This window comes from Eubalaena glacialis, chromosome 1, assembly GCF_028564815.1.
Source record: "Eubalaena glacialis isolate mEubGla1 chromosome 1, mEubGla1.1.hap2.+ XY, whole genome shotgun sequence".
Taxonomy (NCBI): domain Eukaryota; kingdom Metazoa; phylum Chordata; class Mammalia; order Artiodactyla; family Balaenidae; genus Eubalaena; species Eubalaena glacialis.
The window spans coordinates 92,369,617-92,394,482 of NC_083716.1; the positions used below are offsets into that span (position 1 = coordinate 92,369,617).

A 24,866-nucleotide genomic window follows, 5' to 3' on the forward strand; every position below is an offset into this window, starting at 1 on the left:
TCCCCGAGGCCTCCTGTCGCCTGCCTGGGCGGGCGGCAGGGCCCTGCCGGAGAGGGCTGGCCGCCGGCATGGCGGTAAGGCGCAGGCGCCAGCGAAGCTGGGCCTCAAGAGGTACCGCGCGGGCCCCTCCTGCGTCTACGGCCATACCACCCTGAACGCGCCCGATCTCGTCTGATCTCGGAAGCTAAGCAGGGTCGGGCCTGGTTAGTACTTGGATGGGAGACCGCCTGGGAATACCGGGTGCTGTAGGCTTTTTGCCTCCCGCTCCGCCTTCTCCTTTAGTCGCCCGCCGCCTCCGCCCCCGCCCCGGCCCCCGCCGGGCAGCGCTGCAGGCCCCACCTCCTCCGGCCCCTCCCACCACAGCGCGCCAGAGGGGGCGCTCCGCGCCGGCCTGGCCGGCCAGGCGGCCAGAAGGCGGCCCTGGAAGGCAGCCGCCACCCCAGCCGCTCCCGTGGTGGCTGGCCCGGACCCAGACTCCGCCGCAGGCCGGGGTGCCGTCCGTGCGGCCCACGAAGCCCTCGACCTGCACTTGGCTGCCCCCACCGGAGCCCAGCCGCGCCGCAGCCCCCTGTCTGCCCGTGTGTCTCTCCACAGCTCCCTCCGGAAAAAGCCCACCCTTTGCCACTTCGCCACGGCCGAGAGTGGGAGCGGGGTCGTGGGCTGGGACCGGTTCGCTGGGCTGGCTAGACACCAGGCGCCGGGAACTTTGCTCGGCAGTTGGCGTGGGGGCAAGGGTGGCGTTGCTGTGTCTAAGGGGCCGTGCCGGCTCAATGGTGGCTCCCAGTGGCTTCGGGCCAACTGCCGTTGGGCAGGCGGGCCGGCCAGGCCGTGGCTGGGCTGCGCCTAGCACTGTGTGGATTGACAGGGTGGGGAATGCACAAGGGACCGAGGGCCACAGGCCCTTAAGTCTCCGGGGCCAAGTCCTGTGAGCGTTGAGCGGCTCTGGGGCGGAGGGCCAAGCGCCTACAGGCCTGGAGGGTCCCGCCTGACCTGAGCTGCGAAGTCGCCCACAACTCCACCACCCCCGGGCCCTCGAGGCCTCCTGTCGCTTGCCTGGGCGGACGGCAGGGCCGCGCCGGAGAGGGTTGGCTGCCGGGCTGGCGGTAAGTCACCAGCACCAGCGAAGCTAAGCCTCAAGAGGCACACCGTGGCCCCCGCTGCATTCTACGGCCACACCTCCCTGAACGCACCACACCTCGTCTGATCTCGGAAGCTAATCAGGGTCTGGCCTGTTTCGTACCTGGATGGGAGACCACATGGGAATACCGAGTGCTGTAGGCTTTTTTGCCTCCCGCTCCGCCTTGACATTTAGTGGCCCGCGGCCGAGGCCGCCTCCGCCCCGCTGAGCACCGCTGCAGGCCTCACCTCCTCACGTCCCTCCCAACACAGCGCGCCGGAGGGATCGCTCCCCGCCGAGCTGGCTGGACATGCGGCCAGAATGCGGCCCTGGAAGGCAGCCGCCACCCCAGCCGCTCCCGTGGTGGCTGGCCCGGACCCAGACTCCGCCGCAGGCCGGGGTACCGTCCGTGCGGCCCACGAAGCCCTCGACCTGCACTTGGCCGCCCCCACCGGAGCCCAGCCGCGCCGCAGCCCCCTGTCTGCCCGTGTGTCTCTCCACAGCTCCCTCCGGAAAAAGCCCGCCCTCCGCCGTTTCGCCACGGCCGGGGGCGGGAGCGGGGGCGGGGGCCGGGGCCGCTTCTCCGGGCCTGCCGTCCACCAGGGCCGGGGTCCTGTGCTCGGCGGGCGGCGTGGGGGCAAGGGGGGGCCTTGCTGGGGCTAAGGGGCCGTGCCCACTCCATGGTGGCTCCCAGTGGCTTCGGGCCAGCTGCTGCCCGGCCGGAGGGCCGGCCCGGCCGTGGCCGGGCTGCGCCTAACTCCGCGTGGGCGGGCAGGGGGGGATGCCCAAGGGACCGCGGCCGCCGGGCCCTGAAGCCTCCGGGGCCGCGTCCCTGTGAGCGTCGAGCGGGATCTGCGGCGGGGCGCCAAGCGCCGACGGGCCTGGAGCGTCCCGCCCGCCCTGGGCTGCGAGGTGGCCCACCACTCCGCCACCCCCGGGTCCCCGAGGCCTCCTGTCGCCTGCCTGGGCGGGCGGCAGGGCCCTGCCGGAGAGGGCTGGCCGCCGGCATGGCGGTAAGGCGCAGGCGCCAGCGAAGCTGGGCCTCAAGAGGCACCGCGCGGGCCCCTCCTGCGTCTACGGCCATACCACCCTGAACGCGCCCGATCTCGTCTGATCTCGGAAGCTAAGCAGGGTCGGGCCTGGTTAGTACTTGGATGGGAGACCGCCTGGGAATACCGGGTGCTGTAGGCTTTTTGCCTCCCGCTCCGCCTTCTCCTTTAGTCGCCCGCCGCCTCCGCCCCCGCCCCCGCCCCCGCCCCCGCCGGGCACCGCTGCAGGCCCCACCTCCTCCGGCCCCTCCCACCACAGCGCGCCAGAGGGGGCGCTCTCCGCCTGCCTGGCCGGCCAGGCGGCCAGAAGGCGGCCCTGGAAGGCAGCCGCATCCCAGCCGCTCCCGGGGTGGCTGGCCTGAACCCAGACTCCGCCTCAGGCCCGGGTGCCGGCCGTGCGGCCCGCGAGCCCCTTGACCTGCACCTGGCCGCCCCCACCAGCGCCCAGCCCCGGCGCAGCCACCTATCTGCCGGTGTGTCTCTCCACAGCTCCCTCCGGAAAAAGCCCCCCCTCCGCCGTTTCGCCACGGCCGGGGGCGGGAGCGGGGGCGGGGGCCGGGGCCGGTGCTCCGGGCCGGCCGGCCACAAGGCGCCGGGTCCTGTGCTCGGCGGGTGGCGTGGGGGCAAGGGTGGCCTTGCTGGGGCTAAGGGGCCGTGCCGACTCAATGGTGGCTCCCAGTGGGTTAAGGGCCGACTGCCGTCGGGCAGGAGGGCCGGCCCGGGCTGCGGCTGGGCTGCGCCTAGCGCCGCGTGGGCGGGCAGAGGGGAGGCCCAAGGGACCGCGGGCCCCGGGCCCTGAAGCCTCCGGGGCCACGTCCCTGTGAGCGACGTGCGGGATCTGGGGCGGGGCGCCAAGCGCCGAACGGTTTGGTGGGTCCCGCCCGCCCTGGGCTGGGAGGTCGCCGAACCCTCCGCCACCCCCCTGGTACCCGAGGCCGCCGTTGCCCTGCCTGGGCGGGCGGCGGGGCCCTGCCGGGGCGGGCTGGCCGCCGGGCTGGCGGGGAGGCGCAAGCGCCAGCGAAGCTGGGCCTCAAGAGGCACTCCGCGGGCCCCTCTTAACGTCTACGGCCATACCACCCTGAACGCGCCCGATCTCGTCTGATCTCGGAAGCTAAGCAGGGTCGGGCCTGGTTAGTACTTGGATGGGAGACCGCCTGGGAATACCGGGTGCTGTAGGCTTTTTGCCTCCCGCTCCGCCTTCTCCTTTAGTCGCCCGCCGCCTCCGCCCCCGCCCCGGCCCCCGCCGGGCAGCGCTGCAGGCCCCACCTCCTCCGGCCCCTCCCACCACAGCGCGCCAGAGGGGGCGCTCCGCGCCGGCCTGGCCGGCCAGGCGGCCAGAAGGCGGCCCTGGAAGGCAGCCGCCACCCCAGCCGCTCCCGTGGTGGCTGGCCCGGACCCAGACTCCGCCGCAGGCCGGGGTGCCGTCCGTGCGGCCCACGAAGCCCTCGACCTGCACTTGGCCGCCCCCACCGGAGCCCAGCCGCGCCGCAGCCCCCTGTCTGCCCGTGTGTCTCTCCACAGCTCCCTCCGGAAAAAGCCCACCCTTTGCCACTTCGCCACGGCCGAGAGTGGGAGCGGGGTCGTGGGCTGGGACCGGTTCGCTGGGCTGGCTAGACACCAGGCGCCGGGAACTTTGCTCGGCAGTTGGCGTGGGGGCAAGGGTGGCGTTGCTGTGTCTAAGGGGCCGTGCCGGCTCAATGGTGGCTCCCAGTGGCTTCGGGCCAACTGCCGTTGGGCAGGCGGGCCGGCCAGGCCGTGGCTGGGCTGCGCCTAGCACTGTGTGGATTGACAGGGTGGGGAATGCACAAGGGACCGAGGGCCACAGGCCCTTAAGCCTCCGGGGCCAAGTCCTGTGAGCGTTGAGCGGCTCTGGGGCGGAGGGCCAAGCGCCTACAGGCCTGGAGGGTCCCGCCTGACCTGAGCTGCGAAGTCGCCCACAACTCCACCACCCCCGGGCCCTCGAGGCCTCCTGTCGCTTGCCTGGGCAGACGGCAGGGCCGCGCCGGAGAGGGTTGGCTGCCGGGCTGGCGGTAAGTCGCCAGCACCAGCAAAGCTAAGCCTCAAGAGGCACACCGTGGCCCCCGCTGCATTCTACGGCCACACCTCCCTGAACGCACCACACCTCGTCTGATCTCGGAAGCTAATCAGGGTCTGGCCTGTTTCGTACCTGGATGGGAGACCACATGGGAATACCGAGTGCTGTAGGCTTTTTTGCCTCCCGCTCCGCCTTGACATTTAGTGGCCCGCGGCCGAGGCCGCCTCCGCCCCGCTGAGCACCGCTGCAGGCCTCACCTCCTCACGTCCCTCCCAACACAGCGCGCCGGAGGGATCGCTCCCCGCCGAGCTGGCTGGACATGCGGCCAGAATGCGGCCCTGGAAGGCAGCCGCCACCCCAGCCGCTCCCGTGGTGGCTGGCCCGGACCCAGACTCCGCCGCAGGCCGGGGTACCGTCCGTGCGGCCCACGAAGCCCTCGACCTGCACTTGGCCGCCCCCACCGGAGCCCAGCCGCGCCGCAGCCCCCTGTCTGCCCGTGTGTCTCTCCACAGCTCCCTCCGGAAAAAGCCCCCCCTCCGCCGTTTCGCCACGGCCGGGGGCGGGAGCGGGGGCGGGGGCCGGGGCCGCTTCTCCGGGCCTGCCGTCCACCCGGGCCGGGGTCCTGTGCTCGGCGGGCGGCGTGGGGGCAAGGGGGGGCCTTGCTGGGGCTAAGGGGCCGTGCCCACTCCATGGTGGCTCCCAGTGGCTTCGGGCCAGCTGCTGCCCGGCCGGAGGGCCGGCCCGGCCGTGGCCGGGCTGCGCCTAACTCCGCGTGGGCGGGCAGGGGGGGATGCCCAAGGGACCGCGGCCGCCGGGCCCTGAAGCCTCCGGGGCCGCGTCCCTGTGAGCGTCGAGCGGGATCTGCGGCGGGGCGCCAAGAGCCGACGGACCTGGAGCGTCCCGCCCGCCCTGGGCTGCGAGGTGGCCCACCACTCCGCCACCCCCGGGTCCCCGAGGCCTCCTGTCGCCTGCCTGGGCGGGCGGCAGGGCCCTGCGGGAGAGGGCTGGCCGCCGGCATGGCGGTAAGGCGCAGGCGCCAGCGAAGCTGGGGCCTCAAGAGGCACCGCGCGGGCCCCTCTTGCGTCTACGGCCATACCACCCTGAACGCGCCCGATCTCGTCTGATCTCGGAAGCTAAGCAGGGTCGGGCCTGGTTAGTACTTGGATGGGAGACCGCCTGGGAATACCGGGTGCTGTAGGCTTTTTGCCTCCCGCTCCGCCTTCTCCTTTAGTCGCCCGCCGCCTCCGCCCCCGCCCCCGCCCCCGCCCCCGCCGGGCACCGCTGCAGGCCCCACCTCCTCCGGCCCCTCCCACCACAGCGCGCCAGAGGGGGCGCTCTCCGCCTGCCTGGCCGGCCAGGCGGCCAGAAGGCGGCCCTGGAAGGCAGCCGCATCCCAGCCGCTCCCGGGGTGGCTGGCCTGAACCCAGACTCCGCCTCAGGCCCGGGTGCCGGCCGTGCGGCCCGCGAGCCCCTTGACCTGCACCTGGCCGCCCCCACCAGCGCCCAGCCCCGGCGCAGCCACCTATCTGCCGGTGTGTCTCTCCACAGCTCCCTCCGGAAAAAGCCCCCCCTCCGCCGTTTCGCCACGGCCGGGGGCGGGAGCGGGGGCGGGCGCCGGGGCCGGTGCTCCGGGCCGGCCGGCCACAAGGCGCCGGGTCCTGTGCTCGGCGGGTGGCGTGGGGGCAAGGGTGGCCTTGCTGGGGCTAAGGGGCCGTGCCGACTCAATGGTGGCTCCCAGTGGGTTAAGGGCCGACTGCCGTCGGGCAGGAGGGCCGGCCCGGGCTGCGGCTGGGCTGCGCCTAGCGCCGCGTGGGCGGGCAGAGGGGAGGCCCAAGGGACCGCGGGCCCCGGGCCCTGAAGCCTCCGGGGCCACGTCCCTGTGAGCGACGTGCGGGATCTGGGGCGGGGCGCCAAGCGCCGAACGGTTTGGTGGGTCCCGCCCGCCCTGGGCTGGGAGGTCGCCGAACCCTCCGCCACCCCCCTGGTACCCGAGGCCGCCGTTGCCCTGCCTGGGCGGGCGGCGGGGCCCTGCCGGGGCGGGCTGGCCGCCGGGCTGGCGGGGAGGCGCAAGCGCCAGCGAAGCTGGGCCTCAAGAGGCACTCCGCGGGCCCCTTTTAACGTCTACGGCCATACCACCCTGAACGCGCCCGATCTCGTCTGATCTCGGAAGCTAAGCAGGGTCGGGCCTGGTTAGTACTTGGATGGGAGACCGCCTGGGAATACCGGGTGCTGTAGGCTTTTTGCCTCCCGCTCCGCCTTCTCCTTTAGTCGCCCGCGGCCTAGGCCGAGGCCGAGGCCAAGGCCGAGGCCGCTGCCTCCGCCCCCGCCCCCGCCCCCGCCGGGCAGCGCTGCAGGCCCCACCTCCTCCGGCCCCTCCCACCACAGCGCGCCAGAGGGGGCGCTCCGCGCCGGCCTGGCCGGCCAGGCGGCCAGAAGGCGGCCCTGGAAGGCAGCCGCCACCCCAGCCGCTCCCGTGGTGGCTGGCCCGGACCCAGACTCCGCCGCAGGCCGGGGTGCCGTCCGTGCGGCCCACGAAGCCCTCGACCTGCACTTGGCCGCCCCCACCGGAGCCCAGCCGCGCCGCAGCCCCCTGTCTGCCCGTGTGTCTCTCCACAGCTCCCTCCGGAAAAAGCCCACCCTTTGCCACTTCGCCACGGCCGAGAGTGGGAGCGGGGTCATGGGCTGGGACCGGTTCGCTGGGCTGGCTAGACACCAGGCGCCGGGAACTTTGCTCGGCAGTTGGCGTGGGGGCAAGGGTGGCGTTGCTGTGTCTAAGGGGCCGTGCCGGCTCAATGGTGGCTCCCAGTGGCTTCGGGCCAACTGCCGTTGGGCAGGCGGGCCGGCCAGGCCGTGGCTGGGCTGCGCCTAGCACTGTGTGGATTGACAGGGTGGGGAATGCACAAGGGACCGAGGGCCACAGGCCCTTAAGCCTCCGGGGCCAAGTCCTGTGAGCGTTGAGCGGCTCTGGGGCGGAGGGCCAAGCGCCTACAGGCCTGGAGGGTCCCGCCTGACCTGAGCTGCGAAGTCGCCCACAACTCCACCACCCCCGGGCCCTCGAGGCCTCCTGTCGCTTGCCTGGGCGGACGGCAGGGCCGCGCCGGAGAGGGTTGGCTGCCGGGCTGGCGGTAAGTCGCCAGCACCAGCGAAGCTAAGCCTCAAGAGGCACACCGTGGCCCCCGCTGCATTCTACGGCCACACCTCCCTGAACGCACCACACCTCGTCTGATCTCGGAAGCTAATCAGGGTCTGGCCTGTTTCGTACCTGGATGGGAGACCACATGGGAATACCGAGTGCTGTAGGCTTTTTTGCCTCCCGCTCCGCCTTGACATTTAGTGGCCCGCGGCCGAGGCCGCCTCTGCCCCCGCTGAGCACCGCTGCAGGCCTCACCTCCTCACGTCCCTCCCAACACAGCGCGCCGGAGGGATCGCTCCCCGCCGAGCTGGCTGGACATGCGGCCAGAATGCGGCCCTGGAAGGCAGCCGCCACCCCAGCCGCTCCCGTGGTGGCTGGCCCGGACCCAGACTCCGCCGCAGGCCGGGGTGCCGTCCGTGCGGCCCGCGAGGCCCTCGACCTGCACTTGGCCGCCCCCACCGGAGCCCAGCCGCGCCGCAGCCCCCTGTCTGCCCGTGTGTCTCTCCACAGCTCCCTCCGGAAAAAGCCCCCCCCTCCGCCGTTTCGCCACGGCCGGGGGCGGGAGCGGGGGCGGGGGCCGGGGCCGCTTCTCCGGGCCTGCCGGCCACCAGGGCCGGGGTCCTGTGCTCGGCGGGCGGCGTGGGGGCAAGGGGGGGCCTTGCTGGGGCTAAGGGGCCGTGCCCACTCCATGGTGGCTCCCAGTGGCTTCGGGCCAGCTGCTGCCCGGCCGGAGGGCCGGCCCGGCCGTGGCCGGGCTGCGCCTAACTCCGCGTGGGCGGGCAGGGGGGGATGCCCAAGGGACCGCGGCCGCCGGGCCCTGAAGCCTCCGGGGCCGCGTCCCTGTGAGCGTCGAGCGGGATCTGCGGCGGGGCGCCAAGCGCCGACGGGCCTGGAGCGTCCCGCCCGCCCTGGGCTGCGAGGTGGCCCACCACTCCGCCACCCCCGGGTCCCCGAGGCCTCCTGTCGCCTGCCTGGGCGGGCGGCAGGGCCCTGCCGGAGAGGGCTGGCCGCCGGCATGGCGGTAAGGCGCAGGCGCCAGCGAAGCTGGGCCTCAAGAGGCACCGCGCGGGCCCCTCCTGCGTCTACGGCCATACCACCCTGAACGCGCCCGATCTCGTCTGATCTCGGAAGCTAAGCAGGGTCGGGCCTGGTTAGTACTTGGATGGGAGACCGCCTGGGAATACCGGGTGCTGTAGGCTTTTTGCCTCCCGCTCCGCCTTCTCCTTTAGTCGCCCGCCGCCTCCGCCCCCGCCCCCGCCCCCGCCCCCGCCGGGCACCGCTGCAGGCCCCACCTCCTCCGGCCCCTCCCACCACAGCGCGCCAGAGGGGGCGCTCTCCGCCTGCCTGGCCGGCCAGGCGGCCAGAAGGCGGCCCTGGAAGGCAGCCGCATCCCAGCCGCTCCCGGGGTGGCTGGCCTGAACCCAGACTCCGCCTCAGGCCCGGGTGCCGGCCGTGCGGCCCGCGAGCCCCTTGACCTGCACCTGGCCGCCCCCACCAGCGCCCAGCCCCGGCGCAGCCACCTATCTGCCGGTGTGTCTCTCCACAGCTCCCTCCGGAAAAAGCCCCCCCTCCGCCGTTTCGCCACGGCCGGGGGCGGGAGCGGGGGCGGGGGCCGGGGCCGGTGCTCCGGGCCGGCCGGCCACAAGGCGCCGGGTCCTGTGCTCGGCGGGTGGCGTGGGGGCAAGGGTGGCCTTGCTGGGGCTAAGGGGCCGTGCCGACTCAATGGTGGCTCCCAGTGGGTTAAGGGCCGACTGCCGTCGGGCAGGAGGGCCGGCCCGGGCTGCGGCTGGGCTGCGCCTAGCGCCGCGTGGGCGGGCAGAGGGGAGGCCCAAGGGACCGCGGGCCCCGGGCCCTGAAGCCTCCGGGGCCACGTCCCTGTGAGCGACGTGCGGGATCTGGGGCGGGGCGCCAAGCGCCGAACGGTTTGGTGGGTCCCGCCCGCCCTGGGCTGGGAGGTCGCCGAACCCTCCGCCACCCCCCTGGTACCCGAGGCCGCCGTTGCCCTGCCTGGGCGGGCGGCGGGGCCCTGCCGGGGCGGGCTGGCCGCCGGGCTGGCGGGGAGGCGCAAGCGCCAGCGAAGCTGGGCCTCAAGAGGCACTCCGCGGGCCCCTCTTAACGTCTACGGCCATACCACCCTGAACGCGCCCGATCTCGTCTGATCTCGGAAGCTAAGCAGGGTCGGGCCTGGTTAGTACTTGGATGGGAGACCGCCTGGGAATACCGGGTGCTGTAGGCTTTTTGCCTCCCGCTCCGCCTTCTCCTTTAGTCGCCCGCCGCCTCCGCCCCCGCCCCGGCCCCCGCCGGGCAGCGCTGCAGGCCCCACCTCCTCCGGCCCCTCCCACCACAGCGCGCCAGAGGGGGCGCTCCGCGCCGGCCTGGCCGGCCAGGCGGCCAGAAGGCGGCCCTGGAAGGCAGCCGCCACCCCAGCCGCTCCCGTGGTGGCTGGCCCGGACCCAGACTCCGCCGCAGGCCGGGGTGCCGTCCGTGCGGCCCACGAAGCCCTCGACCTGCACTTGGCCGCCCCCACCGGAGCCCAGCCGCGCCGCAGCCCCCTGTCTGCCCGTGTGTCTCTCCACAGCTCCCTCCGGAAAAAGCCCACCCTTTGCCACTTCGCCACGGCCGAGAGTGGGAGCGGGGTCGTGGGCTGGGACCGGTTCGCTGGGCTGGCTAGACACCAGGCGCCGGGAACTTTGCTCGGCAGTTGGCGTGGGGGCAAGGGTGGCGTTGCTGTGTCTAAGGGGCCGTGCCGGCTCAATGGTGGCTCCCAGTGGCTTCGGGCCAACTGCCGTTGGGCAGGCGGGCCGGCCAGGCCGTGGCTGGGCTGCGCCTAGCACTGTGTGGATTGACAGGGTGGGGAATGCACAAGGGACCGAGGGCCACAGGCCCTTAAGCCTCCGGGGCCAAGTCCTGTGAGCGTTGAGCGGCTCTGGGGCGGAGGGCCAAGCGCCTACAGGCCTGGAGGGTCCCGCCTGACCTGAGCTGCGAAGTCGCCCACAACTCCACCACCCCCGGGCCCTCGAGGCCTCCTGTCACTTGCCTGGGCGGACGGCAGGGCCGCGCCGGAGAGGGTTGGCTGCCGGGCTGGCGGTAAGTCGCCAGCACCAGCGAAGCTAAGCCTCAAGAGGCACACCGTGGCCCCCGCTGCATTCTACGGCCACACCTCCCTGAACGCACCACACCTCGTCTGATCTCGGAAGCTAATCAGGGTCTGGCCTGTTTCGTACCTGGATGGGAGACCACATGGGAATACCGAGTGCTGTAGGCTTTTTTGCCTCCCGCTCCGCCTTGACATTTAGTGGCCCGCGGCCGAGGCCGCCTCCGCCCCCGCTGAGCACCGCTGCAGGCCTCACCTCCTCACGTCCCTCCCAACACAGCGCGCCGGAGGGATCGCTCCCTGCCGAGCTGGCTGGACATGCGGCCAGAATGCGGCCCTGGAAGGCAGCCGCCACCCCAGCCACTCCCGTGGTGGCTGGCCCGGACCCAGACTCCGCCGCAGGCCGGGGTGCCGTCCGTGCGGCCCGCGAGGCCCTCGACCTGCACTTGGCCGCCCCCACCGGAGCCCAGCCGCGCCGCAGCCCCCTGTCTGCCCGTGTGTCTCTCCACAGCTCCCTCCGGAAAAAGCCCCCCCCTCCGCCGTTTCGCCACGACCGGGGGCGGGAGCGGGGGCGGGGGCCGGGGCCGCTTCTCCGGGCCTGCCGGCCACCAGGGCCGGGGTCCTGTGCTCGGCGGGCGGCGTGGGGGCAAGGGGGGGCCTTGCTGGGGCTAAGGGGCCGTGCCCACTCCATGGTGGCTCCCAGTGGCTTCGGGCCAGCTGCTGCCCGGCCGGAGGGCCGGCCCGGCCGTGGCCGGGCTGCGCCTAACTCCGCGTGGGCGGGCAGGGGGGGATGCCCAAGGGACCGCGGCCGCCGGGCCCTGAAGCCTCCGGGGCCGCGTCCCTGTGAGCGTCGAGCGGGATCTGCGGCGGGGCGCCAAGCGCCGACGGGCCTGGAGCGTCCCGCCCGCCCTGGGCTGCGAGGTGGCCCACCACTCCGCCACCCCCGGGTCCCCGAGGCCTCCTGTCGCCTGCCTGGGCGGGCGGCAGGGCCCTGCCGGAGAGGGCTGGCCGCCGGCATGGCGGTAAGGCGCAGGCGCCAGCGAAGCTGGGCCTCAAGAGGCACCGCGCGGGCCCCTCCTGCGTCTACGGCCATACCACCCTGAACGCGCCCGATCTCGTCTGATCTCGGAAGCTAAGCAGGGTCGGGCCTGGTTAGTACTTGGATGGGAGACCGCCTGGGAATACCGGGTGCTGTAGGCTTTTTGCCTCCCGCTCCGCCTTCTCCTTTAGTCGCCCGCCGCCTCCGCCCCCGCCCCCGCCCCCGCCCCCGCCGGGCACCGCTGCAGGCCCCACCTCCTCCGGCCCCTCCCACCACAGCGCGCCAGAGGGGGCGCTCTCCGCCTGCCTGGCCGGCCAGGCGGCCAGAAGGCGGCCCTGGAAGGCAGCCGCATCCCAGCCGCTCCCGGGGTGGCTGGCCTGAACCCAGACTCCGCCTCAGGCCCGGGTGCCGGCCGTGCGGCCCGCGAGCCCCTTGACCTGCACCTGGCCGCCCCCACCAGCGCCCAGCCCCGGCGCAGCCACCTATCTGCCGGTGTGTCTCTCCACAGCTCCCTCCGGAAAAAGCCCCCCCTCCGCCGTTTCGCCACGGCCGGGGGCGGGAGCGGGGGCGGGGGCCGGGGCCGGTGCTCCGGGCCGGCCGGCCACAAGGCGCCGGGTCCTGTGCTCGGCGGGTGGCGTGGGGGCAAGGGTGGCCTTGCTGGGGCTAAGGGGCCGTGCCGACTCAATGGTGGCTCCCAGTGGGTTAAGGGCCGACTGCCGTCGGGCAGGAGGGCCGGCCCGGGCTGCGGCTGGGCTGCGCCTAGCGCCGCGTGGGCGGGCAGAGGGGAGGCCCAAGGGACCGCGGGCCCCGGGCCCTGAAGCCTCCGGGGCCACGTCCCTGTGAGCGACGTGCGGGATCTGGGGCGGGGCGCCAAGCGCCGAACGGTTTGGTGGGTCCCGCCCGCCCTGGGCTGGGAGGTCGCCGAACCCTCCGCCACCCCCCTGGTACCCGAGGCCGCCGTTGCCCTGCCTGGGCGGGCGGCGGGGCCCTGCCGGGGCGGGCTGGCCGCCGGGCTGGCGGGGAGGCGCAAGCGCCAGCGAAGCTGGGCCTCAAGAGGCACTCCGCGGGCCCCTTTTAACGTCTACGGCCATACCACCCTGAACGCGCCCGATCTCGTCTGATCTCGGAAGCTAAGCAGGGTCGGGCCTGGTTAGTACTTGGATGGGAGACCGCCTGGGAATACCGGGTGCTGTAGGCTTTTTGCCTCCCGCTCCGCCTTCTCCTTTAGTCGCCCGCGGCCTAGGCCGAGGCCGAGGCCAAGGCCGAGGCCGCTGCCTCCGCCCCCGCCCCCGCCCCCGCCGGGCAGCGCTGCAGGCCCCACCTCCTCCGGCCCCTCCCACCACAGCGCGCCAGAGGGGGCGCTCCGCGCCGGCCTGGCCGGCCAGGCGGCCAGAAGGCGGCCCTGGAAGGCAGCCGCCACCCCAGCCGCTCCCGTGGTGGCTGGCCCGGACCCAGACTCCGCCGCAGGCCGGGGTGCCGTCCGTGCGGCCCACGAAGCCCTCGACCTGCACTTGGCCGCCCCCACCGGAGCCCAGCCACGCCGCAGCCCCCTGTCTGCCCGTGTGTCTCTCCACAGCTCCCTCCGGAAAAAGCCCACCCTTTGCCACTTCGCCACGGCCGAGAGTGGGAGCGGGGTCGTGGGCTGGGACCGGTTCGCTGGGCTGGCTAGACACCAGGCGCCGGGAACTTTGCTCGGCAGTTGGCGTGGGGGCAAGGGTGGCGTTGCTGTGTCTAAGGGGCCGTGCCGGCTCAATGGTGGCTCCCAGTGGCTTCGGGCCAACTGCCGTTGGGCAGGCGGGCCGGCCAGGCCGTGGCTGGGCTGCGCCTAGCACTGTGTGGATTGACAGGGTGGGGAATGCACAAGGGACCGAGGGCCACAGGCCCTTAAGCCTCCGGGGCCAAGTCCTGTGAGCGTTGAGCGGCTCTGGGGCGGAGGGCCAAGCGCCTACAGGCCTGGAGGGTCCCGCCTGACCTGAGCTGCGAAGTCGCCCACAACTCCACCACCCCCGGGCCCTCGAGGCCTCCTGTCGCTTGCCTGGGCGGACGGCAGGGCCGCGCCGGAGAGGGTTGGCTGCCGGGCTGGCGGTAAGTCGCCAGCACCAGCGAAGCTAAGCCTCAAGAGGCACACCGTGGCCCCCGCTGCATTCTACGGCCACACCTCCCTGAACGCACCACACCTCGTCTGATCTCGGAAGCTAATCAGGGTCTGGCCTGTTTCGTACCTGGATGGGAGACCACATGGGAATACCGAGTGCTGTAGGCTTTTTTGCCTCCCGCTCCGCCTTGACATTTAGTGGCCCGCGGCCGAGGCCGCCTCCGCCCCCGCTGAGCACCGCTGCAGGCCTCACCTCCTCACGTCCCTCCCAACACAGCGCGCCGGAGGGATCGCTCCCCGCCGAGCTGGCTGGACATGCGGCCAGAATGCGGCCCTGGAAGGCAGCCGCCACCCCAGCCGCTCCCGTGGTGGCTGGCCCGGACCCAGACTCCGCCGCAGGCCGGGGTGCCGTCCGTGCGGCCCGCGAGGCCCTCGACCTGCACTTGGCCGCCCCCACCGGAGCCCAGCCGCGCCGCAGCCCCCTGTCTGCCCGTGTGTCTCTCCACAGCTCCCTCCGGAAAAAGCCCCCCCCTCCGCCGTTTCGCCACGGCCGGGGGCGGGAGCGGGGGCGGGGGCCGGGGCCGCTTCTCCGGGCCTGCCGGCCACCAGGGCCGGGGTCCTGTGCTCGGCGGGCGGCGTGGGGGCAAGGGGGGGCCTTGCTGGGGCTAAGGGGCCGTGCCCACTCCATGGTGGCTCCCAGTGGCTTCGGGCCAGCTGCTGCCCGGCCGGAGGGCCGGCCCGGCCGTGGCCGGGCTGCGCCTAACTCCGCGTGGGCGGGCAGGGGGGGATGCCCAAGGGACCGCGGCCGACGGGCCCTGAAGCCTCCGGGGCCGCGTCCCTGTGAGCGTCGAGCGGGATCTGCGGCGGGGCGCCAAGCGCCGACGGGCCTGGAGCGTCCCGCCCGCCCTGGGCTGCGAGGTGGCCCACCACTCCGCCACCCCCGGGTCCCCGAGGCCTCCTGTCGCCTGCCTGGGCGGGCGGCAGGGCCCTGCCGGAGAGGGCTGGCCGCCGGCATGGCGGTAAGGCGCAGGCGCCAGCGAAGCTGGGCCTCAAGAGGCACCGCGCGGGCCCCTCCTGCGTCTACGGCCATACCACCCTGAACGCGCCCGATCTCGTCTGATCTCGGAAGCTAAGCAGGGTCGGGCCTGGTTAGTACTTGGATGGGAGACCGCCTGGGAATACCGGGTGCTGTAGGCTTTTTGCCTCCCGCTCCGCCTTCTCCTTTAGTCGCCCGCCGCCTCCGCCCCCGCCCCGGCCCCCGCCGGGCAGCGCTGCAGGCCCCACCTCCTCCGGCCCCTCCCACCACAGCGCGCCAGAGGGGGCGCTCCGCGCCGGCCTGGCCGGCCAGGCGGCCAGAAGGCGGCCCTGGAAGGCAGCCGCCACCCCAGCCGCTCCCGTGGTGGCTGGCCCGGACCCAGACTCCGCCGCAGGCCGGGGTGCCGTCCGTGCGGCCCACGAAGCCCTCGACCTGCACTTGGCTGCCCCCACCGGAGCCCAGCCGCGCCGCAGCCCCCTGTCTGCCCGTGTGTCTCTCCACAGCTCCCTCCGGAAAAAGCCCACCCTTTGCCACTTCGCCACGGCCGAGAGTGGGAGCGGGGTCGTGGGCTGGGACCGGTTCGCTGGGCTGGCTAGACACCAGGCGCCGGGAACTTTGCTCGGCAGTTGGCGTGGGGGCAAGGGTGGCGTTGCTGTGTCTAAGGGGCCGTGCCGGCTCAATGGTGGCTCCCAGTGGCTTCGGGCCAACTGCCGTTGGGCAGGCGGGCCGGCCAGGCCGTGGCTGGGCTGCGCCTAGCACTGTGTGGATTGACAGGGTGGGGAATGCACAAGGGACCGAGGGCCACAGGCCCTTAAGCCTCCGGGGCCAAGTCCTGTGAGCGTTGAGCGGCTCTGGGGCGGAGGGCCAAGCGCCTACAGGCCTGGAGGGTCCCGCCTGACCTGAGCTGCGAAGTCGCCCACAACTCCACCACCCCCGGGCCCTCGAGGCCTCCTGTCGCTTGCCTGGGCGGACGGCAGGGCCGCGCCGGAGAGGGTTGGCTGCCGGGCTGGCGGTAAGTCACCAGCACCAGCGAAGCTAAGCCTCAAGAGGCACACCGTGGCCCCCGCTGCATTCTACGGCCACACCTCCCTGAACGCACCACACCTCGTCTGATCTCGGAAGCTAATCAGGGTCTGGCCTGTTTCGTACCTGGATGGGAGACCACATGGGAATACCGAGTGCTGTAGGCTTTTTTGCCTCCCGCTCCGCCTTGACATTTAGTGGCCCGCGGCCGAGGCCGCCTCCGCCCCGCTGAGCACCGCTGCAGGCCTCACCTCCTCACGTCCCTCCCAACACAGCGCGCCGGAGGGATCGCTCCCCGCCGAGCTGGCTGGACATGCGGCCAGAATGCGGCCCTGGAAGGCAGCCGCCACCCCAGCCGCTCCCGTGGTGGCTGGCCCGGACCCAGACTCCGCCGCAGGCCGGGGTACCGTCCGTGCGGCCCACGAAGCCCTCGACCTGCACTTGGCCGCCCCCACCGGAGCCCAGCCGCGCCGCAGCCCCCTGTCTGCCCGTGTGTCTCTCCACAGCTCCCTCCGGAAAAAGCCCGCCCTCCGCCGTTTCGCCACGGCCGGGGGCGGGAGCGGGGGCGGGGGCCGGGGCCGCTTCTCCGGGCCTGCCGTCCACCAGGGCCGGGGTCCTGTGCTCGGCGGGCGGCGTGGGGGCAAGGGGGGGCCTTGCTGGGGCTAAGGGGCCGTGCCCACTCCATGGTGGCTCCCAGTGGCTTCGGGCCAGCTGCTGCCCGGCCGGAGGGCCGGCCCGGCCGTGGCCGGGCTGCGCCTAACTCCGCGTGGGCGGGCAGGGGGGGATGCCCAAGGGACCGCGGCCGCCGGGCCCTGAAGCCTCCGGGGCCGCGTCCCTGTGAGCGTCGAGCGGGATCTGCGGCGGGGCGCCAAGCGCCGACGGGCCTGGAGCGTCCCGCCCGCCCTGGGCTGCGAGGTGGCCCACCACTCCGCCACCCCCGGGTCCCCGAGGCCTCCTGTCGCCTGCCTGGGCGGGCGGCAGGGCCCTGCCGGAGAGGGCTGGCCGCCGGCATGGCGGTAAGGCGCAGGCGCCAGCGAAGCTGGGCCTCAAGAGGCACCGCGCGGGCCCCTCCTGCGTCTACGGCCATACCACCCTGAACGCGCCCGATCTCGTCTGATCTCGGAAGCTAAGCAGGGTCGGGCCTGGTTAGTACTTGGATGGGAGACCGCCTGGGAATACCGGGTGCTGTAGGCTTTTTGCCTCCCGCTCCGCCTTCTCCTTTAGTCGCCCGCCGCCTCCGCCCCCGCCCCCGCCCCCGCCCCCGCCGGGCACCGCTGCAGGCCCCACCTCCTCCGGCCCCTCCCACCACAGCGCGCCAGAGGGGGCGCTCTCCGCCTGCCTGGCCGGCCAGGCGGCCAGAAGGCGGCCCTGGAAGGCAGCCGCATCCCAGCCGCTCCCGGGGTGGCTGGCCTGAACCCAGACTCCGCCTCAGGCCCGGGTGCCGGCCGTGCGGCCCGCGAGCCCCTTGACCTGCACCTGGCCGCCCCCACCAGCGCCCAGCCCCGGCGCAGCCACCTATCTGCCGGTGTGTCTCTCCACAGCTCCCTCCGGAAAAAGCCCCCCCTCCGCCGTTTCGCCACGGCCGGGGGCGGGAGCGGGGGCGGGGGCCGGGGCCGGTGCTCCGGGCCGGCCGGCCACAAGGCGCCGGGTCCTGTGCTCGGCGGGTGGCGTGGGGGCAAGGGTGGCCTTGCTGGGGCTAAGGGGCCGTGCCGACTCAATGGTGGCTCCCAGTGGGTTAAGGGCCGACTGCCGTCGGGCAGGAGGGCCGGCCCGGGCTGCGGCTGGGCTGCGCCTAGCGCCGCGTGGGCGGGCAGAGGGGAGGCCCAAGGGACCGCGGGCCCCGGGCCCTGAAGCCTCCGGGGCCACGTCCCTGTGAGCGACGTGCGGGATCTGGGGCGGGGCGCCAAGCGCCGAACGGTTTGGTGGGTCCCGCCCGCCCTGGGCTGGGAGGTCGCCGAACCCTCCGCCACCCCCCTGGTACCCGAGGCCGCCGTTGCCCTGCCTGGGCGGGCGGCGGGGCCCTGCCGGGGCGGGCTGGCCGCCGGGCTGGCGGGGAGGCGCAAGCGCCAGCGAAGCTGGGCCTCAAGAGGCACTCCGCGGGCCCCTCTTAACGTCTACGGCCATACCACCCTGAACGCGCCCGATCTCGTCTGATCTCGGAAGCTAAGCAGGGTCGGGCCTGGTTAGTACTTGGATGGGAGACCGCCTGGGAATACCGGGTGCTGTAGGCTTTTTGCCTCCCGCTCCGCCTTCTCCTTTAGTCGCCCGCGGCCTAGGCCGAGGCCGAGGCCAAGGCCGAGGCCGCTGCCTCCGCCCCCGCCCCCGCCCCCGCCGGGCAGCGCTGCAGGCCCCACCTCCTCCGGCCCCTCCCACCACAGCGCGCCAGAGGGGGCGCTCCGCGCCGGCCTGGCCGGCCAGGCGGCCAGAAGGCGGCCCTGGAAGGCAGCCGCCACCCCAGCCGCTCCCGTGGTGGCTGGCCCGGACCCAGACTCCGCCGCAGGCCGGGGTGCCGTCCGTGCGGCCCACGAAGCCCTCGACCTGCACTTGGCCGCCCCCACCGGAGCCCAGCCGCGCCGCAGCCCCCTGTCTGCCCGTGTGTCTCTCCACAGCTCCCTCCGGAAAAAGCCCACCCTTTGCCACTTCGTCACGGCCGAGAGTGGGAGCGGGGTCGTGGGCTGGGACCGGTTCGCTGGGCTGGCTAGACACCAGGCGCCGGGAACTTTGCTCGGCAGTTGGCGTGGGGGCAAGGGTGGCGTTGCTGTGTCTAAGGGGCCGTGCCGGCTCAATGGTGGCTCCCAGTGGCTTCGGGCCAACTGCCGTTGGGCAGGCGGGCCGGCCAGGCCGTGGCTGGGCTGCGCCTAGCACTGTGTGGATTGACAGGGTGGGGAATGCACAAGGGACCGAGGGCCACAGGCCCTTAAGCCTCCGGGGCCAAGTCCTGTGAGCGTTGAGCGGCTCTGGGGCGGAGGGCCAAGCGCCTACAGGCCTGGAGGGTCCCGCCTGACCTGAGCTGCGAAGTCGCCCACAACTCCACCACCCCCGGGCCCTCGAGGCCTCCTGTCGCTTGCCTGGGCGGACGGCAGGGCCGCGCCGGAGAGGGTTGGCTGCCGGGCTGGCGGTAAGTCGCCAGCACCAGCGAAGCTAAGCCTCAAGAGGCACACCGTGGCCCCCGCTGCATTCTACGGCCACACCTCCCTGAACGCACCACACCTCGTCTGATCTCGGAAGCTAATCAGGGTCTGGCCTGTTTCGTACCTGGATGGGAGACCACATGGGAATACCGAGTGCTGTAGGCTTTTTTGCCTCCCGCTCCGCCTTGACATTTAGTGGCCCGCGGCCGAGGCCGCCTCCGCCCCTGCTGAGCACCGCTGCAGGCCTCACCTCCTCACGTCCCTCCCAACACAGCGCGCCGGAGGGATCGCTCCCCGCCGAGCTGGCTGGACATGCGGCCAGAATGCGGCCCTGGAAGGCAGCCGCCACCCCAGCCGCTCCCGTGGTGGCTGGCCCGGACCCAGACTCCGCCGCAGGCCGGGGTGCCGTCCGTGCGGCCCGCGAGGCCCTCGACCTGCACTTGGCCGCCCCCACTGGAGCCCAGCCGCGCCGCAGCCCCCTGTCTGCCCGTGTGTCTCTCCACAGCTCCCTCCGGAAAAAGCCCCCCCTCCGCCGTTTCGCCACGGCCGGGGGCGGGAGCGGGGGCGGGGGCCGGGGCCGCTTCTCCGGGCCTGCCGGCCACCAGGGCCGGGATCCTGTGCTCGGCGGGCGGCGTGGGGACAAGGGGGGGCCTTGCTGGGGCTAAGGGGCCGTGCCCACTCCATGGTGGCTCCCAGTGGCTTCGGGCCAGCTGCTGCCCGGCCGGAGGGCCGGCCCGGCCGTGGCCGGGCTGCGCCTAACTCCGCGTGGGCGGGCAGGGGGGGATGCCCAAGGGACCGCGGCCGCCGGGCCCTGAAGCCTCCGGGGCCGCGTCCCTGTGAGCGTCGAGCGGGATCTGCGGCGGGGCGCCAAGCGCCGACGGGCCTGGAGCGTCCCGCCCGCCCTGGGCTGCGAGGTGGCCCACCACTCCGCCACCCCCGGGTCCCCGAGGCCTCCTGTCGCCTGCCTGGGCGGGCGGCAGGGCCCTGCCGGAGAGGGCTGGCCGCCGGCATGGCGGTAAGGCGCAGGCGCCAGCGAAGCTGGGCCTCAAGAGGCACCGCGCGGGCCCCTCCTGCGTCTACGGCCATACCACCCTGAACGCGCCCGATCTCGTCTGATCTCGGAAGCTAAGCAGGGTCGGGCCTGGTTAGTACTTGGATGGGAGACCGCCTGGGAATACCGGGTGCTGTAGGCTTTTTGCCTCCCGCTCCGCCTTCTCCTTTAGTCGCCCGCCGCCTCCGCCCCCGCCCCCGCCCCCGCCCCCGCCGGGCACCGCTGCAGGCCCCACCTCCTCCGGCCCCTCCCACCACAGCGCGCCAGAGGGGGCGCTCTCCGCCTGCCTGGCCGGCCAGGCGGCCAGAAGGCGGCCCTGGAAGGCAGCCGCATCCCAGCCGCTCCCGGGGTGGCTGGCCTGAACCCAGACTCCGCCTCAGGCCCGGGTGCCGGCCGTGCGGCCCGCGAGCCCCTTGACCTGCACCTGGCCGCCCCCACCAGCGCCCAGCCCCGGCGCAGCCACCTATCTGCCGGTGTGTCTCTCCACAGCTCCCTCCGGAAAAAGCCCCCCCTCCGCCGTTTCGCCACGGCCGGGGGCGGGAGCGGGGGCGGGGGCCGGGGCCGGTGCTCCGGGCCGGCCGGCCACAAGGCGCCGGGTCCTGTGCTCGGCGGGTGGCGTGGGGGCAAGGGTGGCCTTGCTGGGGCTAAGGGGCCGTGCCGACTCAATGGTGGCTCCCAGTGGGTTAAGGGCCGACTGCCGTCGGGCAGGAGGGCCGGCCCGGGCTGCGGCTGGGCTGCGCCTAGCGCCGCGTGGGCGGGCAGAGGGGAGGCCCAAGGGACCGCGGGCCCCGGGCCCTGAAGCCTCCGGGGCCACGTCCCTGTGAGCGACGTGCGGGATCTGGGGCGGGGCGCCAAGCGCCGAACGGTTTGGTGGGTCCCGCCCGCCCTGGGCTGGGAGGTCGCCGAACCCTCCGCCACCCCCCTGGTACCCGAGGCCGCCGTTGCCCTGCCTGGGCGGGCGGCGGGGCCCTGCCGGGGCGGGCTGGCCGCCGGGCTGGCGGGGAGGCGCAAGCGCCAGCGAAGCTGGGCCTCAAGAGGCACTCCGCGGGCCCCTTTTAACGTCTACGGCCATACCACCCTGAACGCGCCCGATCTCGTCTGATCTCGGAAGCTAAGCAGGGTCGGGCCTGGTTAGTACTTGGATGGGAGACCGCCTGGGAATACCGGTTGCTGTAGGCTTTTTGCCTCCCGCTCCGCCTTCTCCTTTAGTCGCCCGCGGCCTAGGCCGAGGCCGAGGCCAAGGCCGAGGCCGCTGCCTCCGCCCCCGCCCCCGCCCCCGCCGGGCAGCGCTGCAGGCCCCACCTCCTCCGGCCCCTCCCACCACAGCGCGCCAGAGGGGGCGCTCCGCGCCGGCCTGGCCGGCCAGGCGGCCAGAAGGCGGCCCTGGAAGGCAGCCGCCACCCCAGCCGCTCCCGTGGTGGCTGGCCCGGACCCAGACTCCGCCGCAGGCCGGGGTGCCGTCCGTGCGGCCCACGAAGCCCTCGACCTGCACTTGGCTGCCCCCACCGGAGCCCAGCCGCGCCGCAGCCCCCTGTCTGCCCGTGTGTCTCTCCACAGCTCCCTCCGGAAAAAGCCCACCCTTTGCCACTTCGCCACGGCCGAGAGTGGGAGCGGGGTCGTGGGCTGGGACCGGTTCGCTGGGCTGGCTAGACACCAGGCGCCGGGAACTTTGCTCGGCAGTTGGCGTGGGGGCAAGGGTGGCGTTGCTGTGTCTAAGGGGCCGTGCCGGCTCAATGGTGGCTCCCAGTGGCTTCGGGCCAACTGCCGTTGGGCAGGCGGGCCGGCCAGGCCGTGGCTGGGCTGCGCCTAGCACTGTGTGGATTGACAGGGTGGGGAATGCACAAGGGACCGAGGGCCACAGGCCCTTAAGCCTCCGGGGCCAAGTCCTGTGAGCGTTGAGCGGCTCTGGGGCGGAGGGCCAAGCGCCTACAGGCCTGGAGGGTCCCGCCTGACCTGAGCTGCGAAGTCGCCCACAACTCCACCACCCCCGGGCCCTCGAGGCCTCCTGTCGCTTGCCTGGGCGGACGGCAGGGCCGCGCCGGAGAGGGTTGGCTGCCGGGCTGGCGGTAAGTCACCAGCACCAGCGAAGCTAAGCCTCAAGAGGCACACCGTGGCCCCCGCTGCATTCTACGGCCACACCTCCCTGAACGCACCACACCTCGTCTGATCTCGGAAGCTAATCAGGGTCTGGCCTGTTTCGTACCTGGATGGGAGACCACATGGGAATACCGAGTGCTGTAGGCTTTTTTGCCTCCCGCTCCGCCTTGACATTTAGTGGCCCGCGGCCGAGGCCGCCTCCGCCCCGCTGAGCACCGCTGCAGGCCTCACCTCCTCACGTCCCTCCCAACACAGCGCGCCGGAGGGATCGCTCCCCGCCGAGCTGGCTGGACATGCGGCCAGAATGCGGCCCTGGAAGGCAGCCGCCACCCCAGCCGCTCCCGTGGTGGCTGGCCCGGACCCAGACTCCGCCGCAGGCCGGGGTACCGTCCGTGCGGCCCACGAAGCCCTCGACCTGCACTTGGCCGCCCCCACCGGAGCCCAGCCGCGCCGCAGCCCCCTGTCTGCCCGTGTGTCTCTCCACAGCTCCCTCCGGAAAAAGCCCGCCCTCCGCCGTTTCGCCACGGCCGGGGGCGGGAGCGGGGGCGGGGGCCGGGGCCGCTTCTCCGGGCCTGCCGTCCACCAGGGCCGGGGTCCTGTGCTCGGCGGGCGGCGTGGGGGCAAGGGGGGGCCTTGCTGGGGCTAAGGGGCCGTGCCCACTCCATGGTGGCTCCCAGTGGCTTCGGGCCAGCTGCTGCCCGGCCGGAGGGCCGGCCCGGCCGTGGCCGGGCTGCGCCTAACTCCGCGTGGGCGGGCAGGGGGGGATGCCCAAGGGACCGCGGCCGCCGGGCCCTGAAGCCTCCGGGGCCGCGTCCCTGTGAGCGTCGAGCGGGATCTGCGGCGGGGCGCCAAGCGCCGACGGGCCTGGAGCGTCCCGCCCGCCCTGGGCTGCGAGGTGGCCCACCACTCCGCCACCCCCGGGTCCCCGAGGCCTCCTGTCGCCTGCCTGGGCGGGCGGCAGGGCCCTGCCGGAGAGGGCTGGCCGCCGGCATGGCGGTAAGGCGCAGGCGCCAGCGAAGCTGGGCCTCAAGAGGCACCGCGCGGGCCCCTCCTGCGTCTACGGCCATACCACCCTGAACGCGCCCGATCTCGTCTGATCTCGGAAGCTAAGCAGGGTCGGGCCTGGTTAGTACTTGGATGGGAGACCGCCTGGGAATACCGGGTGCTGTAGGCTTTTTGCCTCCCGCTCCGCCTTCTCCTTTAGTCGCCCGCCGCCTCCGCCCCCGCCCCCGCCCCCGCCCCCGCCGGGCACCGCTGCAGGCCCCACCTCCTCCGGCCCCTCCCACCACAGCGCGCCAGAGGGGGCGCTCTCCGCCTGCCTGGCCGGCCAGGCGGCCAGAAGGCGGCCCTGGAAGGCAGCCGCATCCCAGCCGCTCCCGGGGTGGCTGGCCTGAACCCAGACTCCGCCTCAGGCCCGGGTGCCGGCCGTGCGGCCCGCGAGCCCCTTGACCTGCACCTGGCCGCCCCCACCAGCGCCCAGCCCCGGCGCAGCCACCTATCTGCCGGTGTGTCTCTCCACAGCTCCCTCCGGAAAAAGCCCCCCCTCCGCCGTTTCGCCACGGCCGGGGGCGGGAGCGGGGGCGGGGGCCGGGGCCGGTGCTCCGGGCCGGCCGGCCACAAGGCGCCGGGTCCTGTGCTCGGCGGGTGGCGTGGGGGCAAGGGTGGCCTTGCTGGGGCTAAGGGGCCGTGCCGACTCAATGGTGGCTCCCAGTGGGTTAAGGGCCGACTGCCGTCGGGCAGGAGGGCCGGCCCGGGCTGCGGCTGGGCTGCGCCTAGCGCCGCGTGGGCGGGCAGAGGGGAGGCCCAAGGGACCGCGGGCCCCGGGCCCTGAAGCCTCCGGGGCCACGTCCCTGTGAGCGACGTGCGGGATCTGGGGCGGGGCGCCAAGCGCCGAACGGTTTGGTGGGTCCCGCCCGCCCTGGGCTGGGAGGTCGCCGAACCCTCCGCCACCCCCCTGGTACCCGAGGCCGCCGTTGCCCTGCCTGGGCGGGCGGCGGGGCCCTGCCGGGGCGGGCTGGCCGCCGGGCTGGCGGGGAGGCGCAAGCGCCAGCGAAGCTGGGCCTCAAGAGGCACTCCGCGGGCCCCTCTTAACGTCTACGGCCATACCACCCTGAACGCGCCCGATCTCGTCTGATCTCGGAAGCTAAGCAGGGTCGGGCCTGGTTAGTACTTGGATGGGAGACCGCCTGGGAATACCGGGTGCTGTAGGCTTTTTGCCTCCCGCTCCGCCTTCTCCTTTAGTCGCCCGCGGCCTAGGCCGAGGCCGAGGCCAAGGCCGAGGCCGCTGCCTCCGCCCCCGCCCCCGCCCCCGCCGGGCAGCGCTGCAGGCCCCACCTCCTCCGGCCCCTCCCACCACAGCGCGCCAGAGGGGGCGCTCCGCGCCGGCCTGGCCGGCCAGGCGGCCAGAAGGCGGCCCTGGAAGGCAGCCGCCACCCCAGCCGCTCCCGTGGTGGCTGGCCCGGACCCAGACTCCGCCGCAGGCCGGGGTGCCGTCCGTGCGGCCCACGAAGCCCTCGACCTGCACTTGGCCGCCCCCACCGGAGCCCAGCCGCGCCGCAGCCCCCTGTCTGCCCGTGTGTCTCTCCACAGCTCCCTCCGGAAAAAGCCCACCCTTTGCCACTTCGCCACGGCCGAGAGTGGGAGCGGGGTCGTGGGCTGGGACCGGTTCGCTGGGCTGGCTAGACACCAGGCGCCGGGAACTTTGCTCGGCAGTTGGCGTGGGGGCAAGGGTGGCGTTGCTGTGTCTAAGGGGCCGTGCCGGCTCAATGGTGGCTCCCAGTGGCTTCGGGCCAACTGCCGTTGGGCAGGCGGGCCGGCCAGGCCGTGGCTGGGCTGCGCCTAGCACTGTGTGGATTGACAGGGTGGGGAATGCACAAGGGACCGAGGGCCACAGGCCCTTAAGCCTCCGGGGCCAAGTCCTGTGAGCGTTGAGCGGCTCTGGGGCGGAGGGCCAAGCGCCTACAGGC

At 73.9% G+C, this 24,866-nt stretch overlaps 16 non-coding genes and 8 pseudogenes across 16 annotated transcripts; all 24 read left to right on the plus strand.

Annotated features, from left to right (window-relative positions):
* The first annotated feature begins 133 nt into the window (after positions 1 to 133).
* LOC133079007 (5S ribosomal RNA) lies at positions 134 to 252 on the plus strand. Its single transcript, XR_009698008.1, has one exon. It is a non-coding gene; the product is annotated as a 5S ribosomal RNA (ribosomal RNA).
* A 910-nt stretch (positions 253 to 1,162) lies between these two features.
* LOC133075460 (5S ribosomal RNA) lies at positions 1,163 to 1,281 on the plus strand (annotated as a pseudogene).
* A 908-nt stretch (positions 1,282 to 2,189) lies between these two features.
* Positions 2,190 to 2,308, plus strand: LOC133079053 (5S ribosomal RNA). The gene has a single exon (XR_009698021.1). It is a non-coding gene; the product is annotated as a 5S ribosomal RNA (ribosomal RNA).
* Positions 2,309 to 3,226: 918 nt separating this feature from the next.
* On the plus strand, positions 3,227 to 3,345 carry LOC133079103 (5S ribosomal RNA). Its single transcript, XR_009698046.1, has one exon. It is a non-coding gene; the product is annotated as a 5S ribosomal RNA (ribosomal RNA).
* A 910-nt stretch (positions 3,346 to 4,255) lies between these two features.
* Positions 4,256 to 4,374, plus strand: LOC133075464 (5S ribosomal RNA; annotated as a pseudogene).
* Positions 4,375 to 5,283: 909 nt separating this feature from the next.
* LOC133079157 (5S ribosomal RNA) lies at positions 5,284 to 5,402 on the plus strand. The gene has a single exon (XR_009698066.1). It is a non-coding gene; the product is annotated as a 5S ribosomal RNA (ribosomal RNA).
* Positions 5,403 to 6,320: 918 nt separating this feature from the next.
* On the plus strand, positions 6,321 to 6,439 carry LOC133079200 (5S ribosomal RNA). The gene has a single exon (XR_009698086.1). It is a non-coding gene; the product is annotated as a 5S ribosomal RNA (ribosomal RNA).
* Positions 6,440 to 7,385: 946 nt separating this feature from the next.
* On the plus strand, positions 7,386 to 7,504 carry LOC133075468 (5S ribosomal RNA; annotated as a pseudogene).
* A 910-nt stretch (positions 7,505 to 8,414) lies between these two features.
* On the plus strand, positions 8,415 to 8,533 carry LOC133079305 (5S ribosomal RNA). The gene has a single exon (XR_009698151.1). It is a non-coding gene; the product is annotated as a 5S ribosomal RNA (ribosomal RNA).
* A 918-nt stretch (positions 8,534 to 9,451) lies between these two features.
* On the plus strand, positions 9,452 to 9,570 carry LOC133079349 (5S ribosomal RNA). Its single transcript, XR_009698168.1, has one exon. It is a non-coding gene; the product is annotated as a 5S ribosomal RNA (ribosomal RNA).
* A 910-nt stretch (positions 9,571 to 10,480) lies between these two features.
* LOC133075474 (5S ribosomal RNA) lies at positions 10,481 to 10,599 on the plus strand (annotated as a pseudogene).
* Positions 10,600 to 11,509: 910 nt separating this feature from the next.
* Positions 11,510 to 11,628, plus strand: LOC133079393 (5S ribosomal RNA). The gene has a single exon (XR_009698181.1). It is a non-coding gene; the product is annotated as a 5S ribosomal RNA (ribosomal RNA).
* A 918-nt stretch (positions 11,629 to 12,546) lies between these two features.
* Positions 12,547 to 12,665, plus strand: LOC133079426 (5S ribosomal RNA). Its single transcript, XR_009698192.1, has one exon. It is a non-coding gene; the product is annotated as a 5S ribosomal RNA (ribosomal RNA).
* A 946-nt stretch (positions 12,666 to 13,611) lies between these two features.
* LOC133075478 (5S ribosomal RNA) lies at positions 13,612 to 13,730 on the plus strand (annotated as a pseudogene).
* Positions 13,731 to 14,640: 910 nt separating this feature from the next.
* LOC133079431 (5S ribosomal RNA) lies at positions 14,641 to 14,759 on the plus strand. Its single transcript, XR_009698193.1, has one exon. It is a non-coding gene; the product is annotated as a 5S ribosomal RNA (ribosomal RNA).
* A 910-nt stretch (positions 14,760 to 15,669) lies between these two features.
* LOC133075484 (5S ribosomal RNA) lies at positions 15,670 to 15,788 on the plus strand (annotated as a pseudogene).
* Positions 15,789 to 16,696: 908 nt separating this feature from the next.
* On the plus strand, positions 16,697 to 16,815 carry LOC133079435 (5S ribosomal RNA). Its single transcript, XR_009698196.1, has one exon. It is a non-coding gene; the product is annotated as a 5S ribosomal RNA (ribosomal RNA).
* A 918-nt stretch (positions 16,816 to 17,733) lies between these two features.
* LOC133079440 (5S ribosomal RNA) lies at positions 17,734 to 17,852 on the plus strand. The gene has a single exon (XR_009698197.1). It is a non-coding gene; the product is annotated as a 5S ribosomal RNA (ribosomal RNA).
* A 946-nt stretch (positions 17,853 to 18,798) lies between these two features.
* LOC133075487 (5S ribosomal RNA) lies at positions 18,799 to 18,917 on the plus strand (annotated as a pseudogene).
* Positions 18,918 to 19,826: 909 nt separating this feature from the next.
* LOC133079442 (5S ribosomal RNA) lies at positions 19,827 to 19,945 on the plus strand. The gene has a single exon (XR_009698198.1). It is a non-coding gene; the product is annotated as a 5S ribosomal RNA (ribosomal RNA).
* Positions 19,946 to 20,863: 918 nt separating this feature from the next.
* On the plus strand, positions 20,864 to 20,982 carry LOC133104469 (5S ribosomal RNA). The gene has a single exon (XR_009703587.1). It is a non-coding gene; the product is annotated as a 5S ribosomal RNA (ribosomal RNA).
* A 946-nt stretch (positions 20,983 to 21,928) lies between these two features.
* Positions 21,929 to 22,047, plus strand: LOC133075493 (5S ribosomal RNA; annotated as a pseudogene).
* Positions 22,048 to 22,955: 908 nt separating this feature from the next.
* Positions 22,956 to 23,074, plus strand: LOC133079452 (5S ribosomal RNA). The gene has a single exon (XR_009698201.1). It is a non-coding gene; the product is annotated as a 5S ribosomal RNA (ribosomal RNA).
* A 918-nt stretch (positions 23,075 to 23,992) lies between these two features.
* Positions 23,993 to 24,111, plus strand: LOC133079456 (5S ribosomal RNA). The gene has a single exon (XR_009698202.1). It is a non-coding gene; the product is annotated as a 5S ribosomal RNA (ribosomal RNA).
* The last annotated feature ends 755 nt before the right edge of the window (positions 24,112 to 24,866 follow it).